At 38.1% G+C, this 24,203-nt stretch overlaps 1 pseudogene; it reads right to left on the bottom strand.

Annotated features, from left to right (window-relative positions):
• LOC149223176 (epidermis-specific secreted glycoprotein EP1-like) overlaps positions 1-24,203 on the bottom strand; it is a 130,415-nt pseudogene that overhangs the window by 27,798 nt on the left and 78,414 nt on the right.

Genomic DNA, 24,203 nt, shown 5'->3' with positions numbered 1-24,203 from the left:
TTTCACCAATTCTCAGGCATGCATACAAGAGATTCAACATCTCATTAACATACAAGAATTAACATTCCTTAATATCAACAGGACCATTGATCCATTATCATGCACATGTATATGTCCTTCAAACGTTAGGAGCATAGTTAGATAATTATCTCATATGTTAGGAGTTGGAAACTGAGAGTGGGACTTTAACTGTCCACCTGACTATAGACAAGCTATAGCCAAAGTTACTTGTAGCTATCACCCCCGAGATAGATTCCACAACTTGAGGAGTAGTGATTTCCAAGGAAATATTTCAACAAGTAAACAACTAAAATAGGATACCACAAGCCCACTCTTCCTTCTTTCACCAGCTACACAACTCCCACTTAGTATTTTCAAACTTTTCATATGTAATAAACATTCATGCTAGGATATACAATATAGAGATTTCCACTCAACGTCAAGAGAAGAGAGTCCAATTACATGGAAGTTTCATTAACTGGATAAGCTATTGTTTGGGTAAAGAGACTACCTCTCTAGGTACTTCATAAATGAGTCAAACCCCAACATTTTAACTCCAAGGAAACTTCTAGTGCTTCAACTACCCTCACAATTACTAGAGTGTCTCCTCCTTAATTAGTAGTTTCATTAATCCACACTCCCTATGTTGAAATATGGCAACAAGAATATTCCAATTTAATTTGTCCTTGAATTAAATTGTGAATTAAAATTGAATTTAGTCTTAACAACTACTTGGAAATAATTAATTAAGTTATTTTGACTTAATTAGTTGGAGAAATTCAAGTTAGAAGTCCTTTTGAAGTCATGCAAGAGTTATCCCTTAAATTAAGGAGATAATATTGAGTTATATTTGAGTTGTAACTAGTTAACTTAGTTTACTGAGTTAAGTCCAGTTAAATTAGTTCCAAACTGTTTGAGGAACTAATGGTGAGTTAACAGTTAGTTGATGCATGCATGCACTCAACTAGTGATACTCCAGTTAACTGAAGATTCCCTCATCAGAAACTTATGCATGTTTATTCAGAGAAATACCCAGTTGAGATTAAAGTTGAGGACAATGCACTATCAATTGGTCCAGTTAAATTAGTTCCAAACTGTTTGAGGAACTAATGGTGAGTTAACAGTTAGTTGATGCATGCATGCACTCAACTAGTGATACTCCAGTTAACTGAAGATTCCCTCATCAGAAACTTATGCATGTTTATTCTGAGAAATACCCAGTTGAGATTAAAGTCGAGGACAATGCACTATCAATTGCATGTGTTTTCTTATAAAGAAAACTCATGCATGCAGTCAATACATCATTTTCCTTGAGGATTGCGCAGTTCTAACAGTGCGTGAGAGGAGATCATCCACTTGGTTGAAGGAGAATCATCCCAGACGAACAACATAAGGAAATAGGAGCTTGGAGGGCAGAGAGAAAGGTTGGAGAGAAGCCAATATTGCCTGTGAGCATCTGTGAGGATTGTACTGAGAGCTGGCTAGCTATGAGAGCTAAGGCTTTGTATAATTCCTATGTATTTCCACCTTGTATGATAATACAGATAGTGGGGTTTTTAGTTGAGGCTTTCCCCAAAGTATTTTCATGTGTATTGTGCGATTGATTCTTCTTCTTCTGGTTATATTGTTCAGCTCGATCTTTAAGCTTCCACAAATTGATAGTAGAAGTAGGTTATAGTATTCTTCTTTGATTTATATTGCATTATCGGGTTAACCTACATACAATTTTTCTACACCCTAGTGGGTTCTTCAGCCTTCAGGTAAGCCACTACTCTCCATAATGCTTTCACCTAGCAATCCTCCATGAGGATTCTTTAGCTGTTTTTTAATATCTCCAGAGCTTAACAACAACGACCTCTAGTAAGCCCCAAGGGATAGATTCGTTGGTCGAGTTCCTGTTGGTAAGTACCTTTCCTATCAGGAGGTCATGGGGTCAAAATCTCCTTGATGCCCTTGGTGTTAGGCCTTGCTAGTTTGGCCGGCCAGTAGATCCCTTCGGGTTGATCTACCTAGATTTTCTCGTGGATGTAGCGGCTAATCAATGTCCATGAACCACATTGAAAAAAAACAAAAAACTCGAGTTGCTACCTTCTCTACGCTCTCACCTCCATCCCTAGGGGATCCTTTTGTTCCCATACCACAATGTTCCCTACGTGTTTTTTCTTTCACTGTTTCTATGCACAAACATAAATGAGGAAAATGGTCCTCTCTTCATATTCTTATGTTCCTCTGTGAGAGATCGAGCACAAGAATCAATGAATGTTCTCCCCAATTTACCAAACGTCCCTCCTTTTACAGGTTTCCATGCAGCCCATTCCTTGGACAATGCAATCCCTTCCCATCTTGAATACTTTTTCCTCTCTTGCTTATTGTTAGAGGCTAAGGACATATGGGCTTGTCCTTTTATTGTTGGTTAAACTTATTGCATAGTCAACCCATTAAGACAATTTCAACCAACCAACTCTGTGATTTAAAAAAACATTCCCCTCAAGCAATCTCTTTCCTCAAGCAATGGAATCTGTGTCCCTCTCTTAGCCATTTAGATAATTACAATTATGTACAATAAGATGAATATTAACTAGGAGATATAATAACATGATCAACCATTTTTTGTGTCTTATTATATCTTACCAACCTAGATCTATCTTAACTTTGGATCTACCAACTATCGAGAGGGATCAAATATCTTTTCAATCTAACAGAGGCTTGCATCTCAATAAATTTGATCCATCTTAGCACTTGGTAAATTCAGAGTTAAGGTGAATCTAGGTTCATTTTATTATTAACTATAATTTATTATAATTAATAATTTTTTATTTTATTTTTAGTTTTATGTAATTTGACCAAGTCAAAATGTTTGTTTGTTTGTCAAATTATCTGTGATCCTCTAGGATTGACCCATGGCTTGAGAAACTGCGACCCAGGGGCATCAAATCCGTCGAAGTCACCCGGGGATCCCACCCGTCCTAGGCCACACCAACCCTAAGTTATTTGTGATCCTCCGGCATTGACCTATGGCTTGAGAAATCACGACCTAGGGGCATCAAAGACGTCAAAGTCACCCAGGGATCCCACCCGTCCTGGGCCACACCAACCCTAAACTGACTAAACTTTAGCATGTCTCCTCCACCTAGCACGAGCACAACAACCTCCGTGAGGATTGATCCTGGGTCGCCTTTCTAACGAGACCCATCATCAACCGGTTGTGCTAGGGGGACTTGACACTAAGTCAAAATGTTTTATTGATAATTATCATTATTAATTTTTTTACTTTTTTACTTTTACCTTTATTTTATTTTGACCTAGTCAACATGTTTACAGAACATTACAACATCGCTACATACTGGACTATTCTCTAGACAATTACTTTTAACCTTTTATTATTTTTTAATTGAGTCCACATGTAAATGTTTACAAACATTTACACCACTACAACATATGCCCCACACCTTTTTTCTTTTAGATTTAATTTAAAAAATGTTATAAAATAAAATAAAAATAAAATACTTATAAAATATTTTTATTTTGAATGAGTTATGATTTTTGATCAGGTGCTATTGATACAATAAGCCATGGTACTAGCCCATGGTATTGTAACAAATCCATTTTAGAAGTTAATAATATCCTTGGTAAAATGGAAGTGAATATTCATCCTTAAGACTCTTGTTATATTGTAATTGCTAAGTTTTAATTTAAAAATGCTATTTATGGTTTTTGGGCATGTGGTATTGATAATCCATGGTATTGTAATAAATCCTATTTAGAATTTAATAATATCCATGGTAAAATGGGGGTGAATATTCAAGGTTAATAATCTTGTTATATTGTAAATATTAAATTTGTATGTGCTTATTAATTAAATATAATATAATTACAGAATCATTATTTTAATTTATATGGTAAAATGGACCTTAATTTATAAATAGTTATATATTTTAATGTGATATGTAAAAATGTTGGCAAACTTAGATTATATTACTTATTTAGATTACATCTCCCCTAGAGGCCTCTCAGTTCAATTAAAAACCAAAACAAAAAAAAAATAGACCTCAAAGGGCATGAGAACACAGTAAACGAAGAAGGTGATTGAACAAGCAATCCTTCTTGATAGTCTTAATGAATGTGGGGTGCATGCTATTCCCAAGCTAGTTGAGAGTAGCCACAGTATGGGTGTGAAAGAACGTATATGACTCTTCCCAATAGAATAATGCCGTGCAAGTACAATTGTTCAAACACCTCCTCTTGCACTCTTCTAAATTCGTTTTCCCAGTTCAGCCTGCATTCACATATTTGTTGGAGAAATGCTCAACTCCCACCAGCTTATAGAAATCAATAGAATATTTGGAAGAAACATATTTGCAGTTGGGGAGGTGTTGTAGTGGCTACAACCACCCTCCAAAATTTTTCCTTAGCTTCATTTTGGAGCCTCCCTACCAACCATCCTTAGTAGCATGTCTTACAATGTCAAGTACATAGGCTTCATTTGTTTCTCAGTGGCTTGCCAACCTGTGCATGTCAGTTTGCTTCAATCCCTTCACATGTTGCCATTCCGGACTCAAGCTAGTTGTTGGATGATCAACTCCCTCAGAAATTGTGCAATTCTAGAGGGGAACCAACCTTCCCTCCACAAACTGCGCAAATCATCCAGTCTGCCTGCTGGACTCCAAAATTGCGTAGAATAGGCAGAGAGGCTTCCTTGCAAAAATTGCGCAATTTGGCCCAACACTACAGCTCAGCCTAGAAACTGCGCAATTCTCAGAAGCAGTCACCTGCTGACCCCAGAAATTTCACAATCCCTCAAGGACAGCCAACCCAGGTCAGCCCAAAAATTGCGAAATTTTGGGTAGCAATCACCTGCTCCTCCCAGAAATTACGCAATCCCTTTAGGACAGCCAGTCCAGTTCCTCTCAGAAATTGCGCAAATCCCTCTCTCAGTCAAGCAGGCTGTTGCATGTGCCTTTAGGTTGACCGGTTCCCTATGGGACTGAGCAAAACTAATTTGCATGCATGCGCTGCTTCACCCGAAATAACAAAAGACAACATGCAAAAGGCATCCCTAGATTTAGGGATCTATTTTTAGCAGCTGGAGGTTACATGCAAAGATCATTTTAGAAACCTCTCGCCAAGTGTCATTTTTTCCTAGATTTGTGGCATGCGCATCATAACCTCGATCTTATCAAAACTTATGAACCGAACACTGTAGATCTCATTCCTCACATTGATCTTGCAGCTCTAACATCCCACATTGCATCCAGGAGTCTTCGGCACTTTCAACTTAGTTGTTTCGGCGTAAGTCTGCTTTTCATGTCTTGCATTGCGTTTTTGTCTCTTTTTGTGTTTCTCTTTGTGTGAGTTCTTTCTGCTTGATTTCAATGAGCGCTTGTTGTAGTTTTAATGTATGTTAGCTTGTAGAAGCACTGTTTTAGTTTTCGTTCGCATCTCACTGTTGTCGCATGCATGAAATTGTTTTTGCACCGACGATCGCCATTGCAGCGACTTGCTTCACACACATACATGATTTAACATTTTTTGAATCCTGCACTTACTATTTTCATGCATCATCATTCACTCTTGTTTACACTCAGTATCACCATGCATTCAGACTTCTCATGTTTTCAGTCGCCCGTTGGCGGGTTTGGGTTGCCTTGGCTCGAACCTTGCCTTGCCCGGCTAGCACTGTGCATTTCTGGAAGTGAAGAATCTATCTTCCCTCCAGATATTGCACAAGTCTGACCCAACATTGACCTACAGGCTTGCATTTCACAATTCTGGGAGGCAGTGCCTTATTGGCCCTATAAATTGCGCAATGCAATTTGCTAGTTTTCATGTCATTGCTGACTGAAGTTGCGCATTGCGCAGTTTCAGTCCTTAGAAAGCCAGGCTGGGCTATGCATTGTGAAATTCCAACAGTTAGCCAGCCTCCTGATAGCTCGGATTGTGCCTTGTGCAGTTTTGACAGCCAGTCTCCCAGCCTCCCAATGAAAATTGTGCAATCTTCGCAGTAAGTCACACAAGTGTGTTGCATGTCAGTGCTTCAACTTGTTTTGGTTTTCGACTGACAAATTTCTTGTCATGAGTGTTGATATGTCTCCAGGTATCACAGGTGTTCGTCTGCCTCTTAGCAACACATGTACAATGGCTTCCAGGAAAGCAGTGTCGAAGACACTATTCAGAACACAACTGGGGGTGTAGTCGATCAAGTGTCTATGAACTTGTCTATCTATGAAGACATCAAGTTGTTCATGGACAAGGATATCAAGATGAAATGGAAATGACATCACAATGAGAAGCACCATCAACAATAGCAGAAGGTAGCACACCTGCATGCGACAAATGCAAGAGGAAGGTTGTTGATAGTATAGAGGTGGAACAAAGTTGCAAGCTCAAGAAGATCCACTTGTGATGAAAGCAACTTTGGAGATTGAGGCTATGAGGCGACGACGTGACGAGAGGATCGCACGAAGGCAGAGAGAGAAATAGATAAGGAGTTGCAGGTGCTGAAGTGGAAACTCAAGGAAGAACAGGAGCTTCACAAATGAGAGACGAAGTTGCAGCAGGAATAGGTACAACAAGAGGCGCAACATGCATAGACTGATGAAACTGTGCCCATACAGGTTATGGGCCCATCCAGCAGCTGGCATGGAGCAGATAGGGTGACATTAGGGGATTTTTGAGGTCTAAAATGGGCTTCCTAAGAAAGTGTAAAACCAAAATAAAATTTATAAGAACTAATAGGATTCAAGATGATGATGTGAACCATGGGGGATGATTCACTATTTTTGGGGTAAAAAAGTACAAATATTAAAAAATAAAAAAATAATAAAACTACTTTTTCAACTCGTATTTTGAACTTATATCCCTAAGTTTTCACTCAAATTTTGAGCATGAGTACTCGTTGAATGAAAAATTTAATTCCTCATCCAGGGAGTACCCATGTTGCATACTTTCGATGGACCCTACTACACGAAAAATGAGAAATACATGAAAAAACGTGATTGCAATCACGTTTTTTCATGTATTTCTCATTTTTCGTGTAGTAGGGTCCATCGAAAGTATGCAACATGGGTACTCCCTGGAAGAGGAACCAAATTCTACATCGAATGAGTGTTTCCACTCGAAATTTGAGTAAATCCATACGAAGATAAGTTGAAAATATGAGTTGAAAAAATAGTTTTGTCTTTTTTCCCTCTAAAATTTGATGATGTAATCTAATCTTATTTTATTATTTCCACTATTATTTTATAATTTCCTTAGGAGGCTCATTTTAGACCTCAAAAATCCCTTAATGGAAGTGTTGTTGATCCCATGCAAGGGTGTTCAGGAGCATGGATGTCATTGTGCACATGCATGCAATCCCACCCATTTGGCACACTCACCGAGGCGAAGACAAGAAGCTAGTCTGACTGGAGCTGAACATGTATTTCAAGTTTCAACAAGTTGATGCGCATGGTCACTAGCACACACTTGAGATCAACTCAGAAACTATGCATCAATATGTTGCTAGTCTAGCTGCACTCAAGATGATGATGTGCATGTTATCAGATGAGTTGGACAAAGTAGCCATATCAGTGTACTCGGATGCAACGAAGGCAAGAGTTTGCTTTTAGTAGGATGTCACCGTTGAGTGCACAAACACCATCAAAGAAAACCAAGCTTAGAATCAATTTTCCATAGTCGATCATTGCAAGGATGTCGAAGAGTTGGTCTTACCACAACTGTCCAAGTGTTAGTCATAGCTTGCATGGCTTGCTCAAGCCTATTTTGTCTCACATGGGTGCATGTGCAAATTGTATGTAAAATCTTGTCAAGTGGAAGTTCAAGTGTCGATAGTTGAATGTAACAGTCATAGAGTAGTTAAAGAGTCATGAGGGTAGGTGAATAGTCACAAAGGGGAATGTCAAGGGTCACCCCACCCTTTGCTATTTATAGTACCTCATAACTCATTGTATAGGCTTTTGTTCAGCCAAGCTTTCGATAGGAGTATCTTAGAGAAAGCTTGGAGAGTATTGTAATGAGCCTTGGCTTCTCCACAATGCAGAGCTAGTACATCTCTTTAGAGGAGCAGGCGGCAGTGACTGTAACGTTCCACTATCGGGACTAGTGGTTGGTCATGGTTGTACTGTATGATTGGAACTTTCACTTCCTAATATAACAAAGCCATCACGTTTCATGCATATGTTGTTATTGTATTTCAGCTTTCTTGGTTACTCTAATGATATATGTATCTGTTTGATTATGCATGCATGTATGGACTCTTTCTGTATAAGTATGTATGAATCTTACTGAGATGTGTTGTTGGTTTAACCATCACTTTGCATTGTTAGCTTACTTTCTTTCTAGTTTGTGATGCATCTTCACTCATGTGTTCCCTCCAATCCGTGTGCTTCCACAGGTTTCCAAGGGGCGCACTCACCTTACTTTCTATATGTTAGAACCATTCATGCACCTTCCTTGACTTGATGCGCATGTCACACCCTCACTACCAACGGGGACATCTTACTTGCCTTTGCGTGCAACCACGGTCAAGGCAATACCGTACGACCCACTGTTGGGGCTCCTACACCAAACGATCTGAGGTCTAGTTGGTATTTCTTACCAGGGAGATCCCCTGACATGTTGGCGGGTACAACATAGTCAACAAGAGGGAGGGGGCCAAGCAGATAGTATAACAGTGTTTGAAGCCATCAATTTCAAAGTAGGCCATGCATTGACCCTTCTCACAAACCCTAAATCCTCCACATTTCCTCGGAAGACCACATTGATGTACTCCACGTCAACAACTAAATCATTGGTAACATCCTAGGTATTCAATTCAATATCAGGCGAGTAAGTATACATTCTCACATCTCCATCAGAGTCCAATCTCAGAAAGGATAGGGTCATGTTAAATCTGGGGGTGTTGAAACCATAGAGATTCATGGTGGTTTCTTTAGAAATGAAGTTGTAGAGTTCCGGTGCCATTAACTCTTGCACCATAGTGAAGTTGGACAATCTCATCTCCATCTCTTGACAATACCCATTCTCAAATTTTGGATCGCTTAGGAATGTTATGCTACTCACCTGATCTAGGTGGATATTGGTGGCCACCCACCTATTCCACTTGAACCCCTACCACTGTTTCTTTTAGTTTCCTTATTGTAGCACAACTTAATATTTTTGGTATTTTTTTGGGTCTTAAACTTCTGGAGCCATCGGGTCCTGAAATTTAAAAGCCATTTTGAGGCCCTAAATGACATTCTTTTGGAAAATAGGTAGACTCGTTGGGTAAGGTTCTATAGTCGAAAGTTGTATTCCTTAGATATATCTTTCCAATGAGTCATCATATGCGTCAAACAAAGATGATATGCCAAATTTACAACCCCGGGAAGTTGATGTACCAACTAACCTTCATAGGGCCCACAAATGTTTGGAATTTCATCTCCTAGGGTTAGGTCTTTTAATGTTTATGGTTTGTCATTGTTTCTCAATAATAAAAAGGCCTTCAAGCCTAATTGTAACACAATTCAGAGGCATGTATTTGCCACATCTCTTCTCAGAGATAAGCTACCATTGCCTGAGCCAGTTCATTTCCATTCTACATGTAAACCATTTTCAGTACTTTGTTATTAATGAATTGAAGTTTTATTTTCTTTGTAACTCTGTGTTTTGGATTATATATGTATTTCATTTCATTCCTTCTATTGTACTTCTGAGTTGATAATGGTCAACTATCAAGCCAAAGCATCTAAGATAATTGTTTTGGGGTTTTGTTTTAATTTGGAGGACCAATGAATGAAATAGATATAATACTGTAATACCTAACCTTTTGAATAATATTAATCCCAAAGCAGAGGGCTGCTATAAAATTTCACACAGTGATATAACTTGAATAGTGGTGAGCAGAAATAAAAAATAATATGATTATCACAGTTTCAGACTGAAAATTAGATTGAAAGAATAACTTCGGCGTAAATCACATGTAGACAAACATTTGTCGATGCGTTTCGAACCAACTAGTGTGGTTCAAGGACGATGAACCACACTAGTTGGTTCAAAACGCGTCGACAAATGTTTGTCTACATGTGATTTACGCCGAAGTTATTCTTTCAACTATTATGGATCACAGAAGCCTCAATTCAACTATTGAAAATTAGATAATCATAAGTATGAAAACCTTTGACCGATGTTCAAAATGTTCAAGAGAATATGCTTACGCTTACAACAAGATGTTGATGATTTATTGATTTAGAGGGAATTAATTAAACAGATAGTCCATTAATCCATTCTCTTTATAGATTATCACTTCAGAAGCTTATAGGAATAGATTGAGACACAATTATTCCTACCTAGGTATCTCTATAAGACATAAGAATATGAAGAAAAACATAATGGATAACACTGGAAAAACTTACAAGAAACACGAACTGTGTAAAACTAAATTCTAAATCCTTTTCTTTGTATTAAGGGTCCAGAAAAGCTAAGTACATCAAATGTTTATAGATGCTTCATCAAGGGTGAAACCTTTTTTCAAGAGTGCAACTCTTTTTCAATGGTCAACCTGGTTCAATGGTGAACCCATAATAACTCGTAAGGAGAGTTATTTATACAACAATAGAACTAAGAAAATATCCTAAACTGTTTTTACAAAAATAGATTTATTCAAGAAAAAGGAAATATCTTCATGCAAGAAGATAGATGTTGGGTTGTGTTATATTCTTTCCACGTAGTTAATAGGGGGTTTGAAGGGCACCCGTAACCCCACTTTATGGGGTCCGGGGCAGTGCCCCAGAAAATTTTGGTTTTGGACCATATGTTAGGTCGGGCGGACCCACCTATGGTTTTGTGCATGATTTTCGCACATGTTTTTTGGACGCGATGGTTTTCGGTCCATGGTATTGGATGCTTCGGCATGTATAAATATGTATTGTAACATTGAAAGGAACATAATGAAAAATCAAGCTGGTAGTCCCGGTTTTGGGATCCAGGGAAAAATCTCTGTGCATATGTGTTTTATGGGTTATGCTCTCGCATTGTTTATTTTCTTTGTTTAAGAATTCGTATGCAGGTAATTTCTGTACAGGGTTAAAACCTACATTTGGTATCGGAGCTGTTTTGGCTTCAAGGGGACGCCTTTATTGCTGAGGGGTTTCGCTCGGGCCTGTGGTAGACCCTGTTCAGTGGGAGATCTGCGAGATCGATTCTGGTGGTGAAAGAAGATGGCGAGCAGTGGAAAGATAGAGATTGAGAAGTTCAATGGTCAGAATTTTGAGTTGTGGAAACTCAAGATGGAGGATCTGTTGGTGGATAAAGATCAGTGGATCGCGGTAGATCCGGGTACTAAACCATCGGGAGTGACCGATGAAGAATGGAAGAAGTTGGATCGGAAGGCAAAGAGCACAATACGATTGTGTGTCTCGGATTCAGTATTGCTGAATGTATCAGGGGAAGCTACGGCAAAGGCTTTGTGGGTCAAGTTAGGGACTTTGTACCAATCTAAGTCTCTGGTGAATAAACTGTTCCTGCGGAAAAAGCTGTATAACCTGAGGATGAAAGATGGAGACTCGGTGATAGAGCATCTGAATGCATTTAATACTGTGGTAAGTCAGTTATTATCTGTTGATATTAAAATTTCAGATGAAGATAAGTGCATCAGTCTGTTGTGTTCTCTACCAGATTCATGGGATAGTCTGGTTATTGCAATAGGTAGCTTTGCAGTTTGATGAAATAGTCTCAGCCTTGCTGACGGAGGAGATGAGACGGAAAAATATGGACAACCAGAATGGTGATGCCTTGTCTGTACGAGGACGGTCCCAGAACAGAAATAAAAATAAGTCATCGAGTGGGAGATCTAAATCTAGAGGGAGATCTAAATCTCCAGGAAAACCTACAAAGGTGGTGTGCTGGAAATGCGGAAAGGAAGGGCACTTCAGAAGGGATTGTAAATCTAAAGCTCCAGATAAAGGAAAGGGATCTGATGATGCTCCTTCTGCAGAGGCAAAAACCACCTCAGATGAAGGTGGGGATGTGTACTTGGCTTCTTCAAGTACACATGTAGATCATGAGGCATGGTTGATTGACTCAGGTGCATCCTTTCACTTCACTCCCCATAGAGAGTGGTTCTGCGAGTATGAGAAATACGATGGTGGTGATGTCTTCTTAGGAGATGATAGGAAGGCTAGAATCATTGGTCGGGGAAAAGTAAAGTTGAAGTTGCAAGGTGGAAGGGTTAGAAAACTTCTGGGTGTTCTACATATTCCTGCATTGGCTAGAAATCTGATTTCTGTAAGCAAGTTGGATGATGCAGGTGTAAAGACGGTGTTCGAGAAAGATACCTGCAAGATGGTTCGAGGAGCACTGATATTAATGCGGGGAGTTCAGATTGGAACTCTGTACAAGCTGCAAGGTAGCACTGTTGTTGATGGGTGCAATAGTTCTATGGTTCCTGAAAATGGAGTAGAGAATCTAGTGGTCTCTGGAGAGAAGACCATGTTGTGGCATCAAAGGCTTGGACATATTGGAGAGAAGGGCCTTCGAATACTTCATGGTAAAGGTATGGTAGAAGGTATGAATAATAGCTCTCTGGATTTTGATTTCTGTGAAAATTGTGTATATGGGAAGCAGAATCGGGTGAGTTTCCCCTTTGGTGGTAAGAGGACGAAACATATATTAGAGCTTGTGCACAGTGATGTGTTTGGACCTGTGAAGGTTCCATCACTGGGTAAGTCTGTGTACTATGTATCATTCATAGATGACTTCTCAAGGAATACATGGATATATTTTCTTAAGAAGAAATCTGAAGTCTTTGACAGGTTTAAAGAATTTAAGGCTCTGGTGGAAAATCAGACAGAGAAGAAGATAAAGGTGCTGAGGACAGATAATGGTGGAGAATTTTGCAGCAAGGAATTTGAAGAATTTTGTAAGAAGTGTGGTATAGCACGACAGAAGACTACTCCATATACACCTCAGCAAAATGGATTCACAGAAAGAATGAATAAGACGTTGATGGAAAGGGCAAGAAGCATGCTCAGTGGTGCCGGGTTAGGACAGGAATTCTGGGCAGAGGCGGTGGATACTGCATGTTACCTGATCAACAGATCACCTTCATCAGCGTTGGAGGATAAGACTCCACAAGAAGTTTGGACTGGTAAGAAACCCCGTCTTTCACATCTAAGGGTATTTGGATGTGATGCATATGTACATGTTCCAAAGGAGAAACGAACCAAGTTGGATTGTAAATCTGAAAAGTGCATCTTTATTGGGTATAAGGATGGTTTAAAGGGTTATAAGCTTTGGAACCCAGTCACACGGAAGGTTGTGTATAGCCGAGATGTGTTGTTCAGAGAGGTAAAAGATGTTATTTAACATGAAGTCCAACCAAAGGAACCTGAGAAGATAGAGTTTGAGCCAAAGGAGGAAGAATCAGACTCTGCAGCAGAGGAGGAATCAGAAGATGAAGAGCCACAAACTCCGGCTGTGAGAAGATCAGTTCGAGAAAGAAGGCAGCCAAAAAGGTATAGTCCATCTGCTTTCAGTTCAAATTTTTCTTTGTCTGTTACTGATAATGATCCCAGAACTGTGAAGGAAGCAGTGGATTCAGAGGATGGAAAACTCTGGAAAGAGGCCATGGTCGATGAAATGGCATCTTTGCACAAAAATGAGGCTTGGGATCTGGTGGAGTTGCTGGCTGGAAGGAAACCCATTGGCAGCAAATGGGTGTTCAAGAAGAAGACAAATGCAGAAGGAAAGGTGGAGAAATACAAAGCTCGGTTGGTAGCAAAAGGTTTTTCCCAGGTGCCAGGAATTGATTTTGGTGATATTTTTTCTCCTGTTGCCAAGGTAACTTCTATTAGATTACTTTTATCTGTTGCTGCTGCTTTTGATTTTGAGGTAGAACAGATGGATGTGAAGACATCATTTCTTCACGGGGATTTGGAAGAGGAAATCTACATGAAGCAACCTGAAGGCTTTGCGGTGAAGGGTAAGAAAGAACTGGTATGCAAGTTAAAGAAGTCTCTGTATGGGTTAAAACAGTCACCAAGGATGTGGTATCAGAAATTTGATACATTTATACGGGGACTTGGCTTCACCAGAAGCAAAGCAGATCATTGTGTGTATTTTAAATTAATTGGTGACCGTATTATTTATCTGGTCTTGTATGTGGATGATATGTTGCTGGTTGGAAATGACAAAGAAATTATCCAGGATTTGAAGACCCAATTATCCTCCAAATTCGACATGAAAGATCTTGGTGCTGCAAACTATATTTTGGGCATGGAAATTAAAAGAGATTGGTCAAAGAGGAAGCTCTGGTTAAACCAGAGGAAGTATGTCGAGACAATACTCCAGAGGTTTAATATGCAGGATAGTAAACCGGTGAAGGTTCCTATTCCTGTAGGTGTGAGGTTATCTGCTGAACAGTGTCCCAAGACACAAGAAGAGGAAGAGGACATGTCCCGTGTTCCATATGCAAGTGCAGTGGGTAGCTTGATGTATGCAATGGTCTGTACTAGACCAGACATTGCACATGCAGTGGGAGTATTGAGCAGGTTTATGTCAAAACCTGGGAAGGAGCACTGGACAGCAGTGAAGCGGGTTTTCAGGTATTTGCGTGGCACTAGTGATTATGGTTTGTGCTACCAAGGAAGACCAGGATTGGACAGAGTGTTGGATATTCATGGCTTTGTTGATGCAGACTGGGCTGGAGATCTGGATCAGAGAAGATCTACAAGTGGGTATGTGTTTAACCTATTTGGAGGTGCAGTGAGTTGGATGAGTAAGAAACAATCTGTAGTGGCACTATCAACTACAGAGGCAGAATACATGGCAGCCACTCATGCAAGCAAGGAAGCAGTTTGGTTGCAGAGATTGTGTTCAAGTATGGGGTTAGTATAGGGAGCTATAAGAATAGTCTGTGACAGCCAAAGTGCAATTTTCTTGGCAAAGAACCCTGCTTATCATTCAAAGACAAAGCACATTGATGTTCAATATCACTTTGTGAGGGATATGATAGAAGACAGAAAGGTGTTGCTGGTAAAGGTGGACACTTTGAAGAATACTGCAGATGCATTGACAAAATCTGTGAGCTCTGAGAAGTTCTCTTGGTGTAGAGAAGCAATGGGAATCTCAGGGCTAAAAAATGACTAAGCTCTGCTGTGGCCCCCTGTGGAAAGAAAACAACAAGTGGGAGATTGTTGGGTTGTGTTATATTCTTTCCACGTAGTTAATAGGGGGTTTGAAGGGCACCCGTAACCCCACTTTATGGGGTCCGGGGTAGCGCCCCGGAAAATTTTGGTTTTGGACCATATGTTAGGTTGGGCAGACCCACCTATGGTTTTGTGCATGATTTTCGCACATGTTTTTTGGACGCGATGGTTTTCGGTCCATGGTATTGGATGCTTCGGCATGTATAAATATGTATTGTAACATTGAAAGGAACATAATGAAAAATCAAGCTGGTAGTCCCGGTTTTGGGATCCAGGGAAAAATGTCTGTGCATATGTGTTTTATGGGTTATGCTCTCGCATTGTTTATTTTCTTTGTTTAAGAATTCATATGCAGGTAATTTCTGTACAGGGTTAAAACCTACAATAGAGACAGTTATTGAACTATTGCTTGTTGTCTCTGTTATTTAGGTTTTGCTGGCTTTGGTCTTTGATCTTTTGCCCTTTAAGCTGATTGGTTGTTTGGTCTTCATGCTGGATGTCATATTCACTTATGAACTTTCATCTGATACACTTTCACCATTTTGTCTTTCATTTGTATTTCTTTATTTGCCTCCTCTGTTTTAACTTTTACTGTGTAAATTGTTTGTTTTAACATTTACTGTGTAAAAGTTTCCTTCTACTTTGTCTTTGGTTTAAACCTTGTTTCTGTTTGTACAGGAAAATCATTTGAATTCATTTCTCGAGAATCTAGAATAAACAGGTTTTTTGACTAGTATAAAAATTGTTTGTAAAGGTCTCCTGGTCTTCTACTAATCACTTGCAAAATACAACAATTTATAAGAAAAACACAGGCTGACAGGGAGGGTCAAAATGGCTTCAGGGAATAGGATAGTGTATGGATGGAGTCTTGGCAGTGTTTGGAATGTAATCAGAGGTCAAATCGGGTTGCAGAGGCTCAGGGTGGCGCAGGCAGGGTTAAACAAGTTTTACTGAAAAAAAGAGTGAAAGGAGTGAAAATGAGGGTTTTCGCCTTTAATCAGTTAACGCTTAACTTTGGTGTGGAAATTCATAATTGTGAATGGTGAGTGGTTTCTGCCTACGTGGGGAGGTGGTTTCATTTCTCATCGCACCGCTTTTAGCCATGGGATGGTATTTTCTTGAGGGCATGCGAGTTAACGTAGAGCTGCCACGTAACCGCAAGGGGCCCAAGCAAAACCACAAATCTCGCGTGCTCTCGAGTGGGTAAAGGTCGGAGATCGGGAGTGTACGATATGGATGTGTGCCATTAGATCTGGGGGTGACAGACCTAACGACTATCGCGTGATAAAGCTACACGGAGGGCAATCAGTGGAGATTAGCAGGGCCCGGGGAATAATCACAAGTGATTTGTAATTAATTTATTGAATAAAGCAGTGATTAAACATATCGCGATGGGTTTAGGAGTGGGACCAGAGTTAACCATGGCGGGGTTTATTTAACCCTACCAAGGGTGGTGGGTTAAACGAGTTTAGTTGGGGAAAAGTAAATTTGCATAGTTTTGTTAAGTAATGCGGGGTGAAATAAAACTTAGGCTATAGGGGCCTTTATAGGTTAAAAGGATTTTTAGGTGTATGGTGGAGTTAAAGTTAAATAAAGTGGAGGGGGGAATAAAAGTTAGGGTATGGGGTTTTATGGGTTTTTTATGGGTATTTAGGAAATTAATAAGGGAAAAGTGATTTTTTCAAAGGGGAATGGGTTTCACACTAGGGAAAAGGGGTTTTTGGGTAGGAGAATGAATTTGGAGGGTAAATTGCTAGGAAAATGTGTGAAACCAAGGGGCAAACGTGAAAATGAAGGGAAAAGGGTATTTTCATAAGGAATGATGGGATAAGGGGAAATTAGTAAGTATGTAGTGAGGGGTGAAATGAAATGAGGGGAAGTTAACCAAATCAACTTGTGAGCATCTTTCACTTTCATGACTGCTCCTGCACATTGAAACATTGGATTAAGCATGATGAATGTGCTTATGCTTCAATCATCTTTGTACTTCTGCAACCTTTATTCTACCTACCCTTTACTTACCCTAACATTTTTTCTTCACTTAATTGGGTGCATTTAGGCTAGCAAACCCTTTTCTTTCCCTTTTCTTTTGAAAAGAAAACTATCTAATTCTAACCTTATAACATCCAAGGGCTAAAATTAAACTGATGAGCTCCTTATTATTCTCTACCTAACTACTGATCTGCCAAGATTAAACAGTTTGGCTAGATATTTATTCTCTAACTATAAACATGAAATTTAAAGCATGAACTAGTTAAGATCAAGTTATTTGACGATCATGGGTTATGGCATTTATGACAAGCTGCACACAACCATTATTTTGCATAATAAAGTAATAAGTAGTGGCACTTGGACTTGCACACTTTCATAGTTTATTGCTTTTTTTCTTTTCTATCTAACCTAACATTTTATTTTTGCCTTCATTTTTTAGGGCATCTATTCTAACATTTTCTTTGATATGGACATATTTATCAAAATATTAACATTTTTATTCAGTTTTCTTTTTTTCCATATCCTAGCTTAACATTTTTTGAAAAATATTTTCATTTTTTGACTAATTGATTCTAACTTACCAAAACCAAAAAATACTACAACATTGGATCTAACTAGGGATTGATTTCTCCTGTAGAATGCATAGAACCTGCAGATCCATGTGCCCTCTCCTCGAGCTGTGGAGTATTTTTCTGTAAAAAATCACACCGACAGTTTAAAAAGTAAAAGAATCCGAAGTTTTTACAATGGTAGTAACAAAATCTACTTCAACTTCTCATTACTGAATGTAATGTTTGAGAAACCTTCCATTTATAGGATAAGTGGAATATAGCCCCTCAAGATTTTGTAGCACAAAAGTGTTGTTTCCCTTCACTCTAGCAATTTCTAAAGGTCCAAACCATAGGTTGTCAAACTTGCCATGTTTTCCCTTTTCTTCTCTCCCAGAATCCCATCTTAGAACTAGATCACCTTCCTTGAAGTCCCTTTCCTTGGCTCTTCTGTCAAACAGGCTCTTCATCTTATTCTGATACTTTTTCAATTTGTATTGAACTTCATCTCTGTTTTCATTTAGTTCAATAATCTAATTTATTCTCCTTGAAAAATCATTAGGTTCATCTGTTGAATCCTGTAGGAATTTTAAAACAGGGAAGGCCAAATTGGTAGGGAAGATTGCATCTTTCCCATAAACTAACTAAAAAGGAGATTTTCCAGTAGATCTCTTTGGAGTAATTCTGTTTTCCCATACTGCATAAATTAAATGAGAGTCCCAACTCTTTTTATGATCTGCTAGAGTCTTTTTGATTACCTTTACCAGACTTTTATTGGAGGATTCTGCAAGGCCATTACCTTATGGGTAATATGGAGTTGAATGATGTAACAGAATCTGATATTTCTAGCAAAAGTCATTCATTTTAACACTAGAAGGAGATATTGCATTATCAGTGACAATTTGAGTTGGGCAACCAAATCTAGATAAGACGTTCTCTTCAATAATTTGATTACTACTGAATAAGTAGCATTTCTCACTGGAATTTATTCCACCCATTTAGTGAAGTAGTCTGTTGCAGTGAGGATCCATCTATGCTGATTACTTGAATTGGGATGAATCTCTCCAACAAAATCTAATCCCCATTGGAGAAAAGGTTGTGAGACTATTGATGGAACCAATGGAAGAGCTGCTAATTTTTGCTTACCAGCAAACATTTGACAAGGAACACAACCTTTGATCTTTGATCATACTTGCAAAAACAATGTTGGCTAAGAAAATCCTCCCCTTAATATCATATATGATGTTGCTCTCCAAGCATAATGTCCTCCACAAAATCCTGTATGAAACTGGTCAATGATTCCTTCAGTTTCTAATTCTATGAAGAATAATAACAAAATATTTAGTGGGTCTTTCCAATACAAATTTGCATTTATGATACATTAATTGACTGCTTTCAGTTTGAGAGTTTTACACTAGCTTTTAGAGAATGATGTTGGACATTCAAAATGGATCAAGAAATTTACAATGTCTTGGTACCAATCTGACAACAGAAATTGGTCATCAATGTGTAAAGGGTGGATTTGATCTGAAGGTAAAGGTTCTCGTGGGTTCTCCTATTTAGGATGAAGGGAAGGTTCTTGTGTATTCTCCCCTTTAGGATGAAGTGAAGGTTCTTGTGGATTCTCCCCTTCTGCAAAGACATAAGGTTCTTGTGGATTATTCTCCTGTATCTCTAAAACAAAATTGATTCCGAGCACTTTATAGTTGGATTCAACTAGAAGCTTAACTAATCCTTGGCCTTTTACTAGCTTGGTAGTTTTTATAGTTAGATCAAACTCCAGTATTTGAGTGATCCATCTACCTCTCTTTCCATCAGTGTCTGGTTGAGTTAAAATGATTTTCACAGCACTATTAGGAACATAAGCAGTAATAGGAAAATGTAGGACATACATCCTAAATGATTCCAGGGCTTGAATAAGGGCATAGGCTTGCTTCTCAATTTTGTCATAATTAAGCTCGACATCTCACATAACCTTACTCAAAAAGGCTATGGGTTGGTCATGGGAATCTTCATTCTTTTGTAGTAGAACAACAACAACGGTTGTTTCTGAGGCAAAGGAAAAGATACTGAATGGTTTAGTGTAATCAGGGTTGGACAAGGTGGGAGCTTCAGAGATAGCTTTCTTGATCTGATAAAATGCATGCCTAGAAGAGACATTCCATTTAACTTCATGATCTTTTTGGAGCATGTCAGTTATATCTTTTACAATCTCAACACAATTTGGGATGAATCTCCTTAAAAAATTAATCTCTCCTAGAAAAGCTTGAAACTCCTTCTTGTTTCTAGGTAAGGTCAATGTTTCAATGGCAGACACATGCTTGGGATCAATGACCACTCCTTCTTTTGAAATTATATGGCCCAACAGTTTTCCTTCTTTGATAGCAAATAGAAACTTTTTAAGATTCAATGATATTCCGAATTTTCTACACCTGTCAAAAAACTTCATCAAGTGCTTTAGATGTTTCTGATCAGATTTAGAAAAAACAGTTATGTCATCAAGATAAATGACCAAAAAATTATTTACCTGACACACAAAAGCTACATCCGTAGCTCTCTGAAATGTTGCTCCAGCATTGGTTAAGCCAAATGGCATTCTAGCATACATGAATGTAACCCAGGGTGTAGTAAAGGTTGTCTTCTCTATGTCTACTGAATCAATATTTACCTGATTATAGCCTGAAAAACCATCAAGCATATAAAGTCTTTGTGCTCTTGAAACCATTTGAAGTAACTGATCCATTTTTGGCAAAGGATAGTTATCCTTTAAAGTATGCTTTGTTCAAAATTCTAAAGTCCACGCAGAGTCTGATTTCTCCATTCTTCTTTCTAACAGGAACTAAATTTGCAACCCAATTAGAATATCTAAGAGGGAGAATAATCTAGGCATCTAGCATTTTATTAAATTCCTTTTCTACAGTTGGTAAAAGAGATGGATTGATCCTCCTAAGTTTCTGTTGATAAGGAACTGCTTCTGGCTTTAAAGGAATCTTATGCTGTATTAGTGAAGTATCATAGGTTTTAAGGTCAACATAGGTCCATGCAAAAACATCCTTATAATTTTGAAGTAACTTAAGATATTGATCTTTGATCTTAGGATCTAGAGATGCACAGATTTTGATTTTTTTAATGTCATCATTTGTTCCAATATTAATTTCTTCTATGTCATCTTGTGAAGAAATGAACTGAGGGTTTCAGAGGACATCATTTTGATCAAACAATTTTTCTAAAGGAATGAGACCTTTGGGAATAAAATTGTTAGGCAATTGAATAATGTTATGATCAACAATTTTTGAATTGAAATTTGAAGTATCATTTCCATTTGTATTTTCATTTATTTCTGTTCTATCTTCATCAATTCGCAGAACTGAAAATTCATCTATAATCTGTAAAAAAGGTTTCAAATGTTCATCATCTTCAAATATCTGCCAATAATTTAGATTGTCTGGTATGGATGGTCTGTACTTGACTTGTATTTGATATAATACATTGGTCTGATCAGGAATTTTAAATGAACTAGTAGAAATAGCTAAGGCATCTGCATGAATATTATAATTTCTTGGAATATAAGTCAAATTAAAAGCATCAAAGAAGTTTTCAACTGAATCCCAAACTTCATTCCGATAAGACCTAAGTCTAGGATGCCTAGCCTGGCAAATATTTCTCACTTGTTTGACAATAAGTTCTGAATCAGTAAAAACAATTAAGTTTTGAACCTTTAAGCTTTTGGCTAATTAGAGTCCTAAAAGGAAAGCTTCATATTTAGCCACATTATTGGTAACCTTGAAATCGAGTTTTCATGATTAGGTGATATTTTCTTTTTTCAGGTGAAATTAAAATTGCCCCTGCTTCTGCTCCATCTTTTGTACAAGAACCATCAAAAAATAGTTTCCATACATCAGTTTGATTTGGCACAGGAATTTCAATTACATCTTCTATTTTAACTTGAGTTTCATGTATTTGGTTTGAAGAGAGTTGAAAGCAACCAAAATCCTGATCAATTGAATAAATGGGATGGTTCCTTCGTTGGTCTGTTTTGCAATCAATGTGCACAAATCTTATCTCTCTATATAACCTTAGTTGTTCTCCCCCATAAACTGGAATAGTGGCATAAGACATATCCATCTAAAGAGTTCGCCCTAATTTGGCACATCAAGACCTAGAACGGAGCATTCCAAATTTTGGAGGAATATCTGTGACAACTATATCAAGCACTACACTTTTTACTGGAATTTGGGCAAGGGTGACTACTAAATCCTTAATAAATCCTAAGCAGGGCACCCTTTTAGAATCAAAGGTGTACAAGTCATGATAGGATCTAGTAATGTCGAGTTGCAAATGGTCCATGGCATGAGGTTATGTGATGCTCCAGAATCAAGAATACAATTATATAACATGGAATCATTTGTTTTAAGAGTTACATAGAAAGGAGGCACTATTTCGTCTATCATATCTGAGCTAGGACCAAAGACAACTGCAGGTTTGTCATCTTACAGACTAATGATATCACTTTCAACATCAACTGAGGTGTTTTGTATCCATTTGTAAACTTTATTTTTATACCTAAGGTTTTTGGAAAGTTCTGAAAGTGGAATTGGGATTTTAACTCTTTCTAACTCTTTTTCAACATTGAATGTAGTTAAAGTATTTTTATCATTTTGAGCAGTATCAGTTGACTAATTTAATGGTCGAATAACAATTGTTTGAGTTTCAATAGCTTTGGTATGAGGTTCAATTATTGGAGTCTCCTTAGGAGGTCTTCCAGGGCCCGGTCTAGGCCTAAGATCATATCTCTTGTTCAACTCTAAAGGCATGGTATTTAGAAACCTGTGAGGATTCTTGATCTTCTTGAACCTGATTTTGTTGTGAGAGAGGAATGAAAACTGTTTGATTAGAAGAAGTATCCATGTTATTGATATCTTTAGTAACAGTCATAGTATTTTCATCAGGTTGCTGGTCATCTATCAATAAAGGAATGGGAACCTGCTGATCATTACTGGGTCTTTGAAGAATTTGTGATTGTGGATTCCTTCTATACTGACCTTGATTTTGATTTTGGGGTCTAGTAATTGTTTGTTGAACTGTCCTAGGTTGAGTCTCAATCTTGAAAATTCTATTAGATAGATTTATAAGAAGAGAAGTTATTTAATCTATTTTAGAATCTTCTGTTTTAGTCTTAGAAGAACTAGAAGAACTAGAGGCTTGTTGAATGGATTTGAGCTTTCTTTGGGATTTTCCTCTTTAGCTTTCAAGGAAGTCGAAGCAGCCCTATTTGCTTCCACCTCTATAGCATTTGTTTGCATATCTTCAAGAGTTCTTGAAGTTCTTTCTCTTAGCATTACAACAAAATCATTGTCAAAGACTTTAGAAAACCTAGACTCAGCTGCTGCTACAAGGGGTTTACAATCAGGGGGCATCTTATGATAAAGTTTATTGAACCTTTTGATAAAATCTGATATAGGTTCACCAAAGTTTCTTTTAAGTTCTTCAAACTTAGTCAGAAAGTAAAGAGGATCCTTATTTACACCCCATTGACTTTTAAATATGTTTGTGCTCTTCCCAATTTCTAATGGAATTTACAGGTAACTGCCTAAACCAAATTCTTACATTTCCTTCAAGTGTCTGTACAAAAAATCTCATGTAATCATTTTATTGTTCAATATTCATGTTGTCTGCAAAGTCTAGAAAAGCTTGAAGATGGTCCTCAGTTGAGGGACTAGTTTCTCCATTATACCTGGGAAGGTATTTCAAGTACCCAACTAGGAATGCATCAAGGTTAGCAAGTAAGACTAACGCTGCATATCTAGCCTGTACAATAGGTTGGAATGCCATAGTAGAAGGTGGTGTATGAGGTGTTTGTATGGATGAAGAAGAAGAAGATGAAAAAGAAGAAGATGTTTGTGATTGAGGGGGTGTGTGCCTATGTGGCGGTGAAGAAGGAAGGGATCTCTTGAATGACTTTAAAGGAGTCTTAAGAACTAACTTAGGGATCTGTGAATGAATACCCTCTTTTGTTTCAAAGAGTGGATTTGAATATACAGAGATGGTCTCTTCAGGTTGTTTAGAAGTAGAAGCTTCAGGTCGTTTAGAAGTGGAAGGAAATGAATAAGTGGTAAGGGATATGAAATTTGTGGGTTTGTATTCAGGTAAGTGAACACCCAAGTCAGACTCAGTTTTAGGTGATGTTAGTGGTAGAGGGGGTTCTTAATCTGTTTCAAAAGAACGAATGAGGAAAGTTGAATCAAAATCAACTCCCTATCTAATAGTTCAGAAACCCTAAGAGGTATTTGTGTCAAATCAGGATCAAATGGAATATTACTAAAAGGATCTAATGATACTAAATCTTCAGACTGCAATTGAGAAGAGGAAGAAGAAGATGGTTGATGTCTCCTTTTAGAATTGGCTTTTCTCAGAAGTTTTTTAGGATTTGACAGAGAATTAACTAAGTCAGATTTCGAATGAGATCTGGTGTGCTTAAAAG

This window comes from Pinus tabuliformis, chromosome Q (genome assembly GCF_031772625.1).
Source record: "Pinus tabuliformis cultivar Carrire ecotype Pingquan chromosome Q, CPIR1, whole genome shotgun sequence".
NCBI classification, from domain to species: Eukaryota; Viridiplantae; Streptophyta; class Pinopsida; order Pinales; family Pinaceae; genus Pinus; species Pinus tabuliformis.
This window is presented reverse-complemented; position numbering and strand designations above follow the sequence as displayed.